The sequence below is a fragment of the Callospermophilus lateralis genome, unplaced genomic scaffold (assembly GCF_048772815.1).
Source record: "Callospermophilus lateralis isolate mCalLat2 unplaced genomic scaffold, mCalLat2.hap1 Scaffold_91, whole genome shotgun sequence".
Classification (NCBI taxonomy): Eukaryota; Metazoa; Chordata; class Mammalia; order Rodentia; family Sciuridae; genus Callospermophilus; species Callospermophilus lateralis.
The window spans coordinates 4802834-4819329 of NW_027517238.1; the positions used below are offsets into that span (position 1 = coordinate 4802834).

Genomic DNA, 16496 nt, shown 5'->3' on the forward strand with positions numbered 1-16496 from the left:
ATATTATGAGATTAATATTTTAAGAGGATAAAATTATATTTATAGTGTATGTTATATGTGTATGTCCAAGGCCCTGTGTTAAATCTCTGTCATCAAAAATGTAAAATAAAAACAGAAGAGAGATGGGCATGGTGGCACACACCTGTCATACCAGCCTATAAGAGGCTGAGGCAGGAGGATCATGAGTTCAAGGCCAGCCTCAGGAACTTATCGAGGCCCTAACCAATTCAGTGAGACCCTGTCCTAAATAAAATATTAAAAATGGCTGTGGATGAATCCTGAAACCTAGAAGTCACAAAGTTAATCTGCAGAAATGCTAAACCCAGGGGCTAAATGTTTGTAGACTTTGTAACTCAGGAGGTACCTGAGGACCCAAGGTAGATCTGATAGGGATCCATGCCAGGGCTCAGGACAGGGAGTAGGACACTGTGCTGCTTCCAAGGAGTTTTCAGTTAGTGCAGAGTGCTTCAGCCCTGGCACTATTGATATTCTGGGCTGTCCCAGCTGTGGCGTGTGCATTGCAGGAGGTTTAGCAGTGTCCCTGTTATCTACTCACTTGATGGTAGTAGCACCTCTGCATAATTATGACAAGCAAAACATTGCCATGTGTCTCCCCACAGACAAATCAACTCTATCCTGAATGACTGGCATAAGACAAAATATTGATAATCACTATTAACAAGAACTATAATATGCCAAGTAGTGAGGAACTTTAAAATTCTCATGAAAAGATAACATCCATGGAAATTTCTATATCCTGACAGGCACAGTGGTTTACACCTGTATTCCCAGCAGTTTGGGAGTCTGAGGGAGGAGGATTGAAAGTTTGAAGCCAGCTTCATTAACTTAATGAGACCCTAAGAAATTTAGCAATACCCTGTCTCTAAATAAAATATATAAAAGGACTGGAGATGTGGATCAGTGGATAAAATGCCCCCTGGGTTCATTTCCTGGTACAAAAAAAAATAACTTGTGTTTTTTGCTGGTCACAGTGGCACATACCTATAATCTTAGCATCTTGAGAGGCTGAGGCAATAGGGTGACACATTTCAGGCCAGCCTCAACAACTTGGGAAGACCCTGTCTCCAAATAATAATAATAATAAGAAGAAGGAGAATCAGAATAGGCTGGGGATGCATCTCAGTGGTAGAGCACTTGCCTAGCATATGCAAGGCCCTGGGTTACACCCTCAATACTGAAAAAAAATTACATATCCTAGGTGATACTTATAATCAGAAGGAAAATGATAAGCGATATCTATACTGTTCCATGACTGTGAAACTGCTCCCAATTGTATTGTGATTCAAAGATGACCAAAATCTATCCAGCAGGATATTTTATTGAATGCTCACAATAGTCTTCCAAATAGTTATTATAGTATGTACTGAGTGGAAAATAAACCAGAATACCCAGAAACATTATTCCTTTCAATATTAAGATGCTGAGGTTGATGCTTAATGTCTCCAAGGCTCACGTCGCCATCACCACCACCCACATCCACCAAAATAATACTATCTATGCAGGGGACACACATATGTATCAACTACCTACTGTTCTAAGGTCATCAAATTATTTAATGCACATAAATCCCTATGGTATCATTCCATTTTACAGAAGGATAAGAGAAATTGGAGATTTAGCCAAAGCTAATGTGTTATAAATTGGTAGGTGAGGGATTTTTCACTGCATCACAAAAGTGGTTCCTCTTTCCAGCTGCACACACAGGGAGAGAGACATTCAATCCTCATTATTAATATTTTCTATCTGTGCAAATTTTCCTACCCACCAGATTTAATTTGTAACCTCAAAAATCAATGCTCTTGACACTTTCATGGTCCTTTATGAATACACACAGAACCATGAAAACTTTTAGCCACCAAGTGTGCATGTACCCACCTAGATCATGCCCCACCTTCTTATTATTTCATGGTCACTATCAACATCAAGCAGCATTGATGGTGCAGGACTGAGTTATGCAAAAGACATAAGACAGGCTACAATTGGGGGCATGCGAGATGACCATCAATAGATAAAGCTGCCTGGGCATCACTGATGTGAGGCTAAAATACTGACATGACAGTCACGTTACCCAGAGTGAGAAAGATGTCAAACCCTTTCCATCAGCTCTTTTTTTTTTTTTTTTTTTTGGAGGGACCAGGGTAACCCGGGATTGAACTCAGGGGCACTTGACCACTGAGCCACATCCTCAGCACTATTTTGTATTTTTTTTAGAGACAGGGTCTCACTGGGATGCTTGGCACCTCACTAAGTTTCTGAGGTTGGCTTTGAACTTGTGATCCTCCTGCTTAAGCCTCCTGAGATGCTGGGATGACAGGCATGCACCACTGTGCCTGGTCTACCCTGTACACTTCAGGGTAAGAAACTATCACAGGTGAATCTGTAAGCAGCTGTGCACCCTTCAGAGGTGCAATAGCTCTACCCTTTGCTTCAGGCCACTATAACGGTCCACCATTAGGTAGAGATAAGCCCTGGACACCACTCCCCTTTTCTTCCTGACCATGTCCATCCTCCGTAGTGTATGCCAGATGGATAACACAACCCAGATTGATGTGGCAGAAATATCTACAATGATCCCACTGAGAGAACAAAATAGCAACAAAGAATGTGTCCTACATTGCAGCCTCCTGATGGTTCACAGTGAGAAGAAATGCCATTTCTTTGCCTAGAATGACCAAAGGGAAAAATAATCTTCAAATTAAGACATTTTCATTTTAAAGGCACTGATCTACATTATTTGGTGACAAAAGGAGCACTCCTATGAAGAAGAGGGACCTAGGGGGTAGCTTGAAAAATAACTCAAAAGTGTACAGTTGCGGTGGAGTCTGAGTGTCTGAGTGATGGAGGGGGCTGGGAATGTGCTAGGGGTGGTGGTGCATACCTGTAATTCCAGCAGCTCAGGGGGCTGAGGGAGGAGGATGTCAACTTTGAGGCTAGTATCAGCAATATAGTGAGGCTTTAGGCAACTCAGTGAGTCCCTATCTCAAAATAAAATACAAGAAAAGGGCTGGGGATGTGGCTCAGTTGTTAAACACCATTGGATTCAATCCCTGGTACAAGAATAAAATAAAATAAAATAAAATAGCTTATATAGTGTAAACAATGTGATAAAGGCAAGTGTTTGGTTCCTCAGAATTCCACAGTGGCTGATTCCAGGGAGAAAATTAGCCATAAGGTAACACTTAAATATGCTTTTGGAGGCCCTTGTAGACTCCTGTAAGAAGAGAGTGATGTATGCTTGGCACAGTCTGGGGAAAGAGGGATGCCTGAGGGAGAGAAGACACAGCCAGGAGGAGTGTGTGGCTTGCAAGGGGTAATTCTGGACACTCAAAGGGAGTAAGGAACCTATTTCCCCGACCTACAGCTGCACTTGCTTGCAAATGGGACAGAGCAAGAGGATTTAGTCAAGTTTAGCTCTGATTTAGACTGTGCTCTTGTGTGACTTTTTATAACTTAAGGAAACTTCAGATTAGCAATGTTGAAATTTTGCTGAGAGGTGACAGTATAGTTTTGAGTCCACAGCATGAACCCTGAAGCCAGGCTGTGTGGGTCCCCATGGAAATTCTGTCACTAACAACTCATGTAACCTTGGGCTAGCTTCTTGAACTCTATGAACTTCAGTTTTCTCCTTTCAAAAGAGGTTCTATGCCAGGCATGGTGACACACCAGTAATCCCAGCAACTCTGGAGGCTTAGGCAGGAAGACTGCAAGTTCAAACCAGCTCAGCAACTTAGCAAGGCCCTAAGCAACTTACTTATCAAGACCCTGTCTTTAAATAAAATATAAAAAAGAGCTGGGGATGTGGCTCTGGTTATAAAAAAAAAAGAGCTGGGGATGTGGCTCTGTAGTTAAGTTCCCCAGGGTTCAATCCCTGGTACCAAAAAAAAGTTACAGTGATGTTTAAATGAACAAATATACCTAAACAACTTAAAACAGTACCCATCACACAAGGGTTATTAATTAGTTGTGTGAGTTTATAAGTTTGTACTGGCTCCAAAGAGTCATATGCTAACATGTCTATCCAATTCCAAACTGAGTGTTATCAGTCATTACAGCAATAATTTGTTATACGTTTATCAGCATATGGCACATCAAGAATTTTAATATGTAACTAACACAGACTAGTTTATGTCAATTCTTTGCTTTTCTATAGATGACATAAACATTTAGAGGTTGTTCCCTAATCCTCAACCCACGAACCAATACTCGTGCTCTTCAATCTACAATAAAAGGATGCCCACATGAAGTTAATAACATTGTATTAAAATGCATTCAATACACTTAACCCACCAAATATCAAATCTCAGCCTAGCTTGCCTTAAACAAACTCCAGTGGTGTGAGTCTGCTGCAGAGCAAAATCACTGATGCCATACCTCTTTTTGTTGCGAGGGGGTACTGGAGATTGAACTCAGGGGCACTCAACCACTGAGGCACATCTCATCCCTATTTTGTATTTTATTTAGAGACAGAGTTGCGCTGAGTTGCTTAGGGCCTCGCCAAATTGGTAAAGCTGAACTCGAACTTGTGATATTCCTGCTTCAGCTTCCCAAACTGCTGGGATTACAGGTGCAGGCCTGCACCCCTGTGCCCAGCACAGAGCTCAATTTATAACATAGTGTTGTAAGGCTCATGGAATTCAATATTGAACTCAAAGTGAAAAAAAAAAAAAAAAACGGAGTGGTTGCCAAGATCTGCTCTCACATCACTGTAAAGTTGAAATATTTTAAGTCAACCCATCATAAGGTGGGGGCCATCTCTATTTATGGAGTGCTATCAATCTGTCTAGCACAGACTCGCTCATTATGGGGTACAGAAATATCCTGAAGGTCCAAATAACAATCTCCCTAACCTATTTCACAAAGATAAGCCATGAGGAAGAATCAAACTCATGCCCACTCCCTTCTCATCAACCTCTGCTCATCTCTTAGTTTAAAGGAAGAGCAAGCAGGAATCTGTCACCAGCTAGCTGGGGAGCATTGCTTTCTCTGGAATCATGCTTAGTACCACCAAACTTTATCAGCTACTGTTTGTTTCCTCCCCCAGAAACCTCAGGTCTTTTCCCAGATAATGTGGATAAATACAGCCTGGCCCTGAGGCTGTATCATCTGCTGCTCTACCTGTACTCCTACTATATACAAACCTAGCAAAACCATCATGGACCATAGGAGGGGCACACAGAACCCCATTCACGATCTGAGTAAGAATGTATCAGGACTCCAGATTAAAAATGTATCAGGACTCCAGAATGTGTCAAATTGCTTTTTCTACCACTTTCTACCACTGGGGGATATTCATTTAACCCTTTTTAGCTGTGTCTTATGATGTAAGCTACTTGAAATTGTGCATGATACATTAATCACAATATCTAAGGATTATAGAGAATATATTCTTCTAAGCACTTTTTCTAACTCCTCTTTGCAACCCTGTGAAGTATGTTGGTAATACTCCACTTGACAGGAGGAAAATCTGAGCTTCAATACATTAATTTGTGGGCTGGCATTGTGGCTCAGTGGTAGAGTGCTTGCCTAGCACAAGTGAGGCACTGGGGTTTAATCCTCAGCACCACATAAAAATGCATAAACCAGATAATGATATTGAGTTCATCTCTAACTTAAAAACTATTTTTAAAAATGTCTCTAGTAAGACTCTAACTCACACAAATATGCACATCAAATGTCTCTGTGACTTAAAACTGCTTCCTAGCTGGGCATGCCTGTAATCCCAGCAGCTCAGGAGGCTGAGGCAGGAAGTTGGCAAGTTCAAAGCCAGCCTCAATAACTTAGCAAGGCCCTAAGCATGTCAGGGAAAACCTGTCTCTAAATAAAATAAAAAAGGGACAGGGCTGGGATGTGGCTCAGTAGTTGAGTGCCACTGAGTTCAATCCCAGGTACAAAAAAAGAAGAAAGAAAGAAAGAAAGAAAAAGGAAAAAAAAAGAAAAAGAAAAAAGCTGTTTTCCAACTCCCTCTTAGGTAGTGAAAAATTTCACATGTATTAGAGATAACTTTTCTCCCACATGAAAAGTGGCTGCAGCATCCTTCAGAGCAAAAGTACTTCACCTCCCCAAAAATGTGCCGGCATAAACTAGATTCAGTAGGGATCTGTGCCTCAATGAAACCTGAGGGGGAATGTGATCATACTTTCCAATTCACAAAATGTTTTTATGTCATCTGCACAGTCAAATGCAAAGAAAAAAAACTGAGGATTATCCACACAACGGACAGCAGGCTTTAGTGTGAAAATCCCAGCTCCTATCCCTGCCCCCCCCAATAAAAATTTATGGCAAGAACTTACATCAGAAACTGCAAGATTCTTGCTGAAACTGTATATGCTAACCATGGACAAAATGTGAAAAGTGATGACATGTCTAACCATTTGCTAAAAAAGTCACCAATCTTGTTTGTGTTTACCAGTGGCTAATCTGCAGGTTACATAAGTTGAGGTCACATTGAGTTTATACACCCATGTGTAGAAGTGGAATTAAAAAGTTATATTTAGCTGGGTGCAGTGGTGCACCCCTGTAATCTCAGCAGCTCTGAAGGCTGAGGTAAGTGGATTGCAAGTTCAAAGCCAGCCTCAGCATCTTAGTGAGATCCTGTGTCTAAATAAAATAGAAAAAGGGATGGGGATATAGCTCAGTGGTTAACTACCCTTGGGTTCAATTTCAGGTATAAAACAAAACAGAAAAAAACTTGTTTAAATATGTGGATTGATAAAATAAAAACAACAATCATTCTTCATCTTTGAAGAGGGGAGAATCCTTGTAAAAATGCTAAGCAGAGTGTTTTTGAGGGGTGAATAAGAGGGGATTTTCTGGCTTATCAGACCAGAGTACAATTCTGCTCAGAAATTCATTTTACCAATTAAATAAGAGATGCTCAGATATTGTGAAAACAATTTCCTAGAAATGGATATCAGAGAAAACAGGTTTGTAGCTGTAACTCCACTCCACTTCTTTGAGGCACAAACTTGTGGTACATTTTCTCCAGGACAAGCACTACCTAGTGTTCTAGCTTTTAACAAAATGATTCCAATTCTCTTTATGACTATGGAATCATAGAAGAAGGGAATCAATAAATCTTAAGTAATATGCCAACAGGTCATGATCAAGTATAATAAGTTCCTGTCTTCTATTTCAGTCTCAATTTATGTTAGGTTCTGAAAAAGTGTTTATAAATATTTGTTTCCAAGCCAAAGGGACATGACACAAGCCCCCCACCCCCAGCTCCATCTGTTGGTGTTAGACAAAGTCTTAGTTCTGTGGCAGGCTTGAAAGTTTCTTTCTTTATAGGATTCATGATATTCTGATTGATATATTTCATTCAGGGTACCCTCCCCTTGTGCCCCTTCAACTCTCCCTCTGACACCTTTGTCTATGCTACAGTTATGGTATATGCAGTTTAAAATATACCACAACAAAACCCACTATTCTATATAATTAGCATACACAAAAAATCCCCCCTTTACAGGGGATTGAACCCAGGGACACTTAACCATTGACCCACATCCCCAGCCCTTTTTCATATTTTATTTAGCAACAGGGTATCACTGAGTTGCTTAGGGTCTTGCTTTTGCTGAGGCTGGCTTTGAACTTGCAATCCTCCTGCCTCAGCCTTTAGAGCCACTAGGATTACAGGTATGCACAACCACGCCTGACTGAGAAAGGGAAGAGCAACCATGAGGATGCTCAGGCACTGCTGGCCTCCTGAGCCTCACAGGGCACTGTTCCCTGGAGTACTGTCATTTGAGGGCAGACCTCTCTTTAGCCTCGGCACTAGTGGCCGAGGATGCTCAGGCACTGCTGGCCTCCTGAGCCTCACAGGGCACTGTTCCCTGGAGTACTGTCATTTGAGGGCAGACCTCTCTTTAGCCTCAGCACTAGTGGCCCTCACCTAGGGGTCTCACTGACTGATCCTTTTATCCCGAAGATGGAGTGTTTCAACTGCTTCTGCTTCCTGCAGCCTTACAACACCTCCCATCTGTATGTCTGTGGTACCTATGCCTTTCAGCCCAAGTGCACCTACATTGTGAGTGCTGCCCCACCCTGGCTGCCTGCCACCCTGGCCTCCAGTATGGGGTCCTGCCCTCATGCTCATCCTCCTGACTGGCTCCCTCTGCCTCTAGAACATGCTCACCTTCAATTTGGAGCATGAAGATTTTGATGACGGGAAGGGGAATTGTCCCTATGACTCAGCTAAGGGCCACACTGGCCTTCTTGTAGGTGAGTGGCTGTGCCTGGTCTGGGTGAGTCCCTTGGAACTTGACACACTCTGGGGTATCTACACCTTGTTTATGGCCTGACTATCCTTCCATTTCCCACAGATGGTGAGTTGTACTCAGCCACCCTCAATAACTTTCTGGGCACCCAGCCTGTCATCCTCCAGAACATGGGGCCCTATCACCCCATGAAGGCAGAGTATGAGGCCTTATGGCTCAACAGTGAGCAGGGAGAAGGACTGGGGAAGCCCAGGGTGGGAAACCATGAGGTCCTTGTCACCTCATGACTGAACCTCCTTGCCTTGCTGTAGGGCCCCACTTCATTGCCTCTGCCTATGTCCCTGAGAGTGTGGGGAGCATCACAGGGGATGACGACAAGGTGTACTTCTTCAGTGAGAGGGTGGTGGAATACGACTGCTGTACCAAGCAGCTGCTGGCCCAAGTTGCCCATGTCTAAAAGGTATTGAGCCCCCAGCATGAGCCCTGGGAACCCTGTGGGCTGGGCAGCGGCTGACCCCTTGATATCTGCCAGAGTGACATAGCCAGTGCATGCACACTGCAGAAGAAGTGGACCACATTCCTGAAGTCACGGCTGGGGTGCTCAGTGCCCAACCAGCAGATCTATTTCAACCAGCTGCAGGCTGTGCACACCCTGCAGGGTGCCTCCTGGCACAAGACCACCTTCTTTGGTGTATTCATATGTGATGGTGAGTTGACCAGGAATGCTGGGGTGGGGATGAGCAGGTCTTCAGGTCAAGGGCAATATGTGGGTGGGAGGGCCTGAACCATGCTGTCATATAGGGACATCCAAGTGGTCAGTGTCTGGAACACTGAGTACTTGCCCCTTTTAAAGGCCCCTGGGGAAACTTATTTTCCAAGGCCCTGCCTGGTGGCACCTTAGATCTGCCTGCTGGTATATTCTTCTGCCCATGAGCATTTTCTGCTGATCCCTACACTCCTGCAGTCTCTGGAGCTGGGGTGAGATGTTAAGGTGGGCATCAGACCTGACCCTTGAGATCCCTCTCTCATTGTAACAGGGGTAATGTGGACCTTTCCTCAGTCTGTGAGTACCAGTTGGAAGAGATCCAGTGGGTGTTCCAAGGTCCCTACAAGGAGGGGGACATGGTAGGGAATCAGCAGGTCAGGCCCAGAGTACCACTGGGGACTAGGCAGAAACCAACCCTGGGTTGTTTGAGAAAGTGCAGAAGTGGGGTCAATACACTGACCCAGTACCCAGCCCCCAGCCTGGTTCAGTGAGTCCTTTGGGCAGGAAGTGTTCCCTGTCAGTTCCAGTGGCCTCCCACCAGCTGATAGCTCCCATGTCCATACTCCTACCCCCACAAGTGCATCAACAAATGGCACCATCACCATGGTCACTCCAGTTCTCTGGAGCTGGCTGACAGAACCCTCATCTTCATCAAGAAGCACCCACTGATGGACGAACAGGTAGAGCCTTCATGGGGCCAGCCCCTGCTCATGAAAACACCAACTTCACCCACCTGGTGGCTGACCAATTTACAGGATTTGACAATGCCACCTATACACTGCTGTTCTTTGGCACAGGTAGGTAAGCTCTTGGGTGTGTCTGGGGCTGGGAGACACCCAAGAGCCTCATTTCCTGTCATTGACACTCCCTTCTCCAGACTTTTCCAGGAGATGGCTGGCTGCTCAAGGCTGTAATCCTGAGGCCTGGGGTCCACCTGATTGAGGAACTGCAAGTGTTTGATAAGGAAACTGTGGAAAGCCTTGTGCTGTCACCAAGCAAGGTAGCTAATTAGACTCCATGCACTGCCATTGCACCCACTCCACCATCCCCAAATCAGGTTGGCATGGTTGGCCAGTTCAGCACACCTAAGTCAGCTCAGGGCAAGCCTTGGAAGTCAGGGTGTGTGCTGACAGGATTGGCACTCCACAGAAGCATTATGTATTCCCTGGTCCCTGCAGGGCTGCATTCCCAGAATTAGTCCTGGAGAAAACTCATGTTTTTTTTTTTTTTTAGACACCTCTATGTGGGTCCAGGACTCTGCTTACAGCCTCCTCTCTTATCCTCTCCATACTCGCCAGACTTCCCCAGCTTTGACATGTTTATGGTGCCCTCCCAGCTTTGGTTTCTGCCTAGTCCCCAGTGGTGCTCTGGGCCTGACCCGCTGATTCCCACCATGTCCCCTGAAGTGTTGTCTTTTTTCTTAACCCTCATACACATTTGCAGCATCCTCTGGATGATGATTTGTTTGCCTTTTGCAGCTATTATCACTTACAATTGTTTCCCAGCACATGGAGTAATAGCAGAAAGAATATGGGGTTGTGTAAACACTCAGATTGGCAGTTACCATTCAAACAGAGAACACCTTATGCTGTGCTGGTGCTATTGTGAGAGCCAAGGGCACTGGAGGAAAATGTTTCATGCCTTCTGTGTGTATAGCCTCCCTGTTTTCTTGAGACTTGCACCTTCCTTTGCATTGCTGTCTTCTGCCTCTTCTTCATGTGGGCACCTCTCCTGCTTGTGCTCCTTGGGGTCTGAGCAGCCCTGGGATGCATGTGGCCCTACCAACCCTCTCACTCCTCTTCTCCCACAGAAGCTGCTCTTTGCTGGCTCCCGCTCTCAGTTGGACCAGCTGCCCCTGGCAGACTCTGTGAAGTACCACATCTGTGCAGAGAGTGTCCTTGCGTGGGACTCCTACTCTGACTGGAGCATCAACACTAGTCACTGTTTGTCTGTGGCCAGCTACTCTGGGTGAGCTGGGTTCTGCAAGGGCTGAGACCAGGAAGGTGTGTGGATACGGTGGTTGGAACCACGCTTCTGATACCCCTTTCCTCTGCCAGATCTCTACTTGTTCAGAACATGGGGATCTCAGATACCATATGCTTTTGTGACCTTCATGGCACTAAGAAAGGTGAGCTTTTTTTGTGTTCCCCTCCACTCCAGATGGGCTGTGGTCCTTAGGTGGATTTTCCACATCACACCTCCTGGCCCTTGGTCTCTTGCACTGACTCTGCTACCTTCTCTCTCTGTTGCTACAATCAGGTGAATGCTGAAAAACATCACAATGGTAGTGGGCACAGACTTGGTACTTCCCTGTCCCTCTCCTCCAAGTTGGCCTATGCCCGCTGGATCTTTGAGGGCCAGGACCTACCTGCAGACGAGCCAGGCTCCATCCACTATGATGCCCATCTCCAAGCCCTGGTGTTGATGACTGCCCAATATCACCATGCTGGGGCCTACAACTGCTTTTCAGAGGAGTAGGGGACATGGCTGGCTGCTGAGGGGTATCTTGCGGCTGTGATAGTGGGCCCCTCAGTGACCTGGAGGTTCAGGCCCCCATGGAATGCCTATGGCTTATGTGGCTGGCTGTGGTTGCCCTGGGGGCTCTGTGCCTGGTGTTACTGGTTCTTCTGGTTTGGTCGCTTTGCCAGCGGCTTCAGGAAAATCTGGAAAAAGATATCAAGGCAGCAGAGAGGACCCTGTTGTACCCGCTGGAGTTGCTCAAAGAATACAACAGTCCCCTTTCCAGCTCAGAAACAGAAGAGTAATTTTGAGATCCTGTTGGATACTAGTAATTGGATGGTCCCCTCTAGATTGTGCCTGGACACGCTGGGGCCAGCTTGGAGTTGGGTCCCTATCTGCACCTCCTGGCATCCCAGGCCAGCCCCTGCCTTCTTGAACACCTCTTTCTAGGGCCCTCAGGAGTGGGCCTAAGGGCCTGTGATTTTGTTTAGAGACACTTTTGGTTGTTAAAATGGCAGGTGTTGTCTACATCCTTTTATGCCCAGGTCAGCTTCCACCCTAAGGACTGTTCAGGCTCAGAAGTTCAGTTGTGCTGATGTTGAGAAAGAAAACTTGCCCTGTCCAAAGCAGGGCCCTTCCCCTCCAGGTTGCTCTGACACACCTCTCATCTTGCTCTCCTCAGAACACTGTTGTCACCTGACTCCATTTTGTTTCTTTGTTTATGTATTTTCTAATTCCACAATGATAAAGATCTTTTTCAATTGTATTGTGTGAATTATTCCTCCTTCAAATGATACCTTTTCTCTGGGGTCATTTTGCTTTATTCAGATGTATTATTTTTTGTACTGGGGACTGAATCCAGGGTTGCCACATCCCAAGCCCTTTTTTTATATTTTACTTACAGACAGCATCTCCCTGAATTCCTTAAAGCCTCACTAAGTTGCTGAGATTGTCCTTGAACTTGCGATCCTCTGCTATCAGCCTCCAGAGCTGCTTGGATTACTGGTGTGCACCAAAATATGTGGTTTAATTGTTTAATAACAGCTTAATAGTTTTTTTTCAGGGAGAAAGCTGTCCTTTCCTGCCCCTACTCTAGTTATAGTTTAACTAGTCATAAATCTCTAGAATGACAGGTTGTTGTTGTTGTTGTTGTTCAGTCCTTTGGAAATCTCTTTTATCTGCTTGTGTCTGCAGCAGTTGTTAAATCTTCTGTTAATATGATTATTGATCTTTGATGCATAATGTTCTTTTGGGTTTCTTTTAGATGTTCTCTTTTTTATATATATTTTAATTATTGTTATTTTATTTTTGGTTTTTGGTACTGGGGATTGAACCCAGGGACACTCTAGCCCTGAGCTACATTTCCAGAATTTTTATTTTTTATATGGAGTCAGGTTCTCACTAGGTTGGTTAGGGCCTTACTAAGCTGCTGAAGCAGGCTTTGATCTCCAGATCTTCTTGCCTCACTCTGAGTCATTGAGATTACAGGCATTCACCACCACACTCAACTTAGATTATAACTTTTAAAAATTGGTATATTGTAAATATACATAATCATAGGATTCATTATGCCACATCTGTACATGCCCATAATTTGGTCAATCTTGTATATAATATTCTTAACTTGGGATTTTTTTCTCCCTGGGTTTAATGTAGATTTCAGTCCTATAACTCCAAGTTGATAAGTCAGTGTGTCTGATTTTGTGAGGGAGTTTCTGCTGCTTTTATTGTCTTTGTACATCTATTCAAATGGTCCCTTTTCTCACTTTTATGTTTCGTTCATTTGTTACCTTATCAGGGAGGCCATCCCTGCCCACTGCATTATAGCCCTTCACTGACTTCAGAGCACTTAGCACCACCATAATATATACATACACACACACACAGTTTATGCACACAGATATATTTCAGACTAAGCATATATTATGTATAAGATACACACATATGCATTATTCTTACCTTTCCATAAGCTCCATGTAAGATCCATATAGTATCATGCTGGCCTGTAATCTCAGTGACTCCAGAGTCTCAGTGGGAAGATTGCATGCTCCAGGCCAACTTGGACAACTTAGTGAGGCCCTGTCTCACAAAACAAAAAGGTCTGAGGAGTAGTTCAGTAGAAGCACACCCCTGAGTTCATTACATTAAACAAGTTTCTTTAATTTTTCAAATTATTATTTGCCCAAATCTACGAGTTGGAGGTAAATATTGATATTTAGTATTTTATACTCATTTGGGAAGATAATTCTTGACTCTTATTTTATAAGTCAGAAGAAAGAAACCAAGCTTAGCTTTTCAAAAATGGGTTGCCCTGACAAAAATGAAATTCTAAACTTGCACTTGCTTCCATTCCCAGAATAATATAAAAGAATTGATTTTACAAGAACTACAAGAAACCTGAAATTCCTTGAAGCACCAGTTTAACAAATTGATCCCCACAATAATTCTGAAAATATTAATTTAATTAAGGCAAATAATTGTGTCTTGTCAAATGGGAATATTGGACCTCTGTTTGTTTATTGTTTTATATTCCAAGGGGCTTCCCAGAAATGTACCAATTTAAAATAATGTTAATTAGCCATTATTTAATGAGATTAACTATCATTATTTTGGAATACTAAGTATAGTGAAAATAATAGCTGAAGAATATAACTATGCTAAGCAATCAATAACTTGGTTTATTTATCCTAACAACAATGCAAATTTTATAAAGAAAGACAAGAATTTCAAAAAAAACAACAATGTTTGTCTGTTTGTTTTCCACAGATACATCACCATGTATCTGTGGAACACAATGCTGGTTAATGTTCAAAACATTTATTGAATGATTGATTGATGGATATAAAACCAATCTAATCATATGGAGGACCTATTTCCTCAACATTATTGTTAATTTCCTCCAGGTTCCATTGGGCACATAGATGATGCTCGTTATTCCTAAAGAAATTGAGATAGAGAACTGGTTAGAAGAGGATATTCATATCTTCTGAATTTACTGCAAAATAGTTTCACTGATTTACAATAGCTATATAGTGAATCAATAAAGGTATGGAAAGAAATGTTACTTGCTGTAAATGAATAACTCAAGGTGCCTTTCTTTGTTTGGGGCCAAGCTCCAGATAAGACATTTACTTTCCTCAACTAAAAGTACCATGAGTTTTTTTTTTTTCAAAAAATGTAATTTATGAAGTGAATAACTTCAAATTTATCAGAGTTCATATTTATCTCAAATATATATATATATATATATATATATATATAGAGAGAGAGAGAGAGAGAGAGAGAGAGAGAGAGAGAGTTTGGTCAAGGTCAATTTGGACAACCAAGGAAAGAAGTACCACCATTGACAAGATGTGAACATACACTTTTATCCAAACCCATTAGAGTTGCCAGCAACACTGTACTTTTTTATCACTTTTGATATATTTCTTCCACTGTATGCCCCAAATATGGCTTTACTTATATATAAGGAAAAAGCTATGTCTTTGGATGCTATCTGGGTTAGTGAAAGTTGAATCTTCCCTCTGATAAAATGACTTAAGCCTGAACATTGGTTGATTCACATTAAGCTATAACCACGGGCCAATAACATCAAGAGAGTCTCCCTATCACATGTTTCTATGCTTTTGGTTACACATCAGCATCTAATAGGATATCATTACAGGGAGAGAAGTCCTGTTAGTTTGAACATATTTTGATCACTATACCTGAAAAAAAGATATGATCACTTGTTTCTTCTACATCACAGGACATGATTTTTCTTCCAAGTTACCTAAACATGTCCACATTTGCTTATGGTTTCCTTATTCCTGAAATGTGTGACTCTAGAATTTAGCTGTGCCTAGTAATGGGACACACTACCAATGGAAAGAAAACATAGCAAGGCCCACTCAGTGAAATAAATCAAGGTGCCTTTCTTTGTTTGGGGCCAAGCTCCAGATAAGACATTTACTTTCCTCAACTAAAAGTACCATGAGATTTTTTCCAAAAATATAATTTATGAAGTGAATAACTTAAAATTTATCAGAGTTCATATTTATCTTAAATATATATTCAAATTTACTTCAGTCCAATCAGTATGAAACAACTAAAACTTCCACTAATTATGTGCAGATAAAATAGCCAACTAGTTGATATTTTTAATCAATAAACTCCTTGGGGATAGTTACCTATTCTTTGTAAATTTTTATTTCAATGAAAAAATTATTATTTCAAATAATAATTTCAATAAAATAATTTACCAAAAAAAGTACATACAGATCCGAAATCACTTATACTAAATAAACATTGGAAACAAGATATACTCCATAACTTTGTGTCAAAACACAAGTGATACCAAATTGACCTGAAGCAATTTACAGTTTATAACTCATTTTCAACCCCCAGCCCTATGTTGCAGCTCTGCCTACAGGAGTGTGTCTTCCCCACCACACTGGGCAGGAGCTAGTGCTGACAGTTAGGGCACCATCATATTTGCAGAATGCTTTATACCTGATCTGCCTCCACTCATGTGTTTCATGCCTTTTCCCTGTCCCCACAGAAACTGCAGGTCAGGGAAGAGTATAGAGCCACCTTCAGTGAGATCAGTAAATCAGGGTACTGGCTGCTGTCAGAGATGGAACTGCAGGTGTTACTCATCATTACCAAGTGCTTTGAGGACATGAAGGTGGCTGCTTAAGCTGTGGATGCCAAGAATGTGGGTGACTGAGTAGGCCAATGAGTGGGCACTGTGGGAATCTCCCAAACTTGGTAGGGCCTTGCCCCTGACTGCCCACCCACTGTTCCTTCCCCCAGGACACCCAGATTCTCATAGAGGTGCACAAGTCAGGTTATGCCCGCCCTGGTGATGTAGAATTTGAGGACTTCAGCCAGCCTGTGATCTGTGCACACTCAGAAAATGGCCTGGACACCTGCTCAGATGGAGAGCCTAAGTTCCAGGGCCCTGGCCATAGTTGTGCCAAGTGCTGGCCTTTTGGCAGGAAGAGCAAGATGGGGGCCCAGAATGTTGGGTGAGAAGACAGTGAGTGGGGACAGCT

General features: G+C 42.9%; 1 pseudogene; it reads left to right on the plus strand.

Moving 5' to 3' along the window:
- The first annotated feature begins 6924 nt into the window (after positions 1–6924).
- LOC143389987 (semaphorin-4C-like) lies at positions 6925–11896 on the plus strand (annotated as a pseudogene).
- The last annotated feature ends 4600 nt before the right edge of the window (positions 11897–16496 follow it).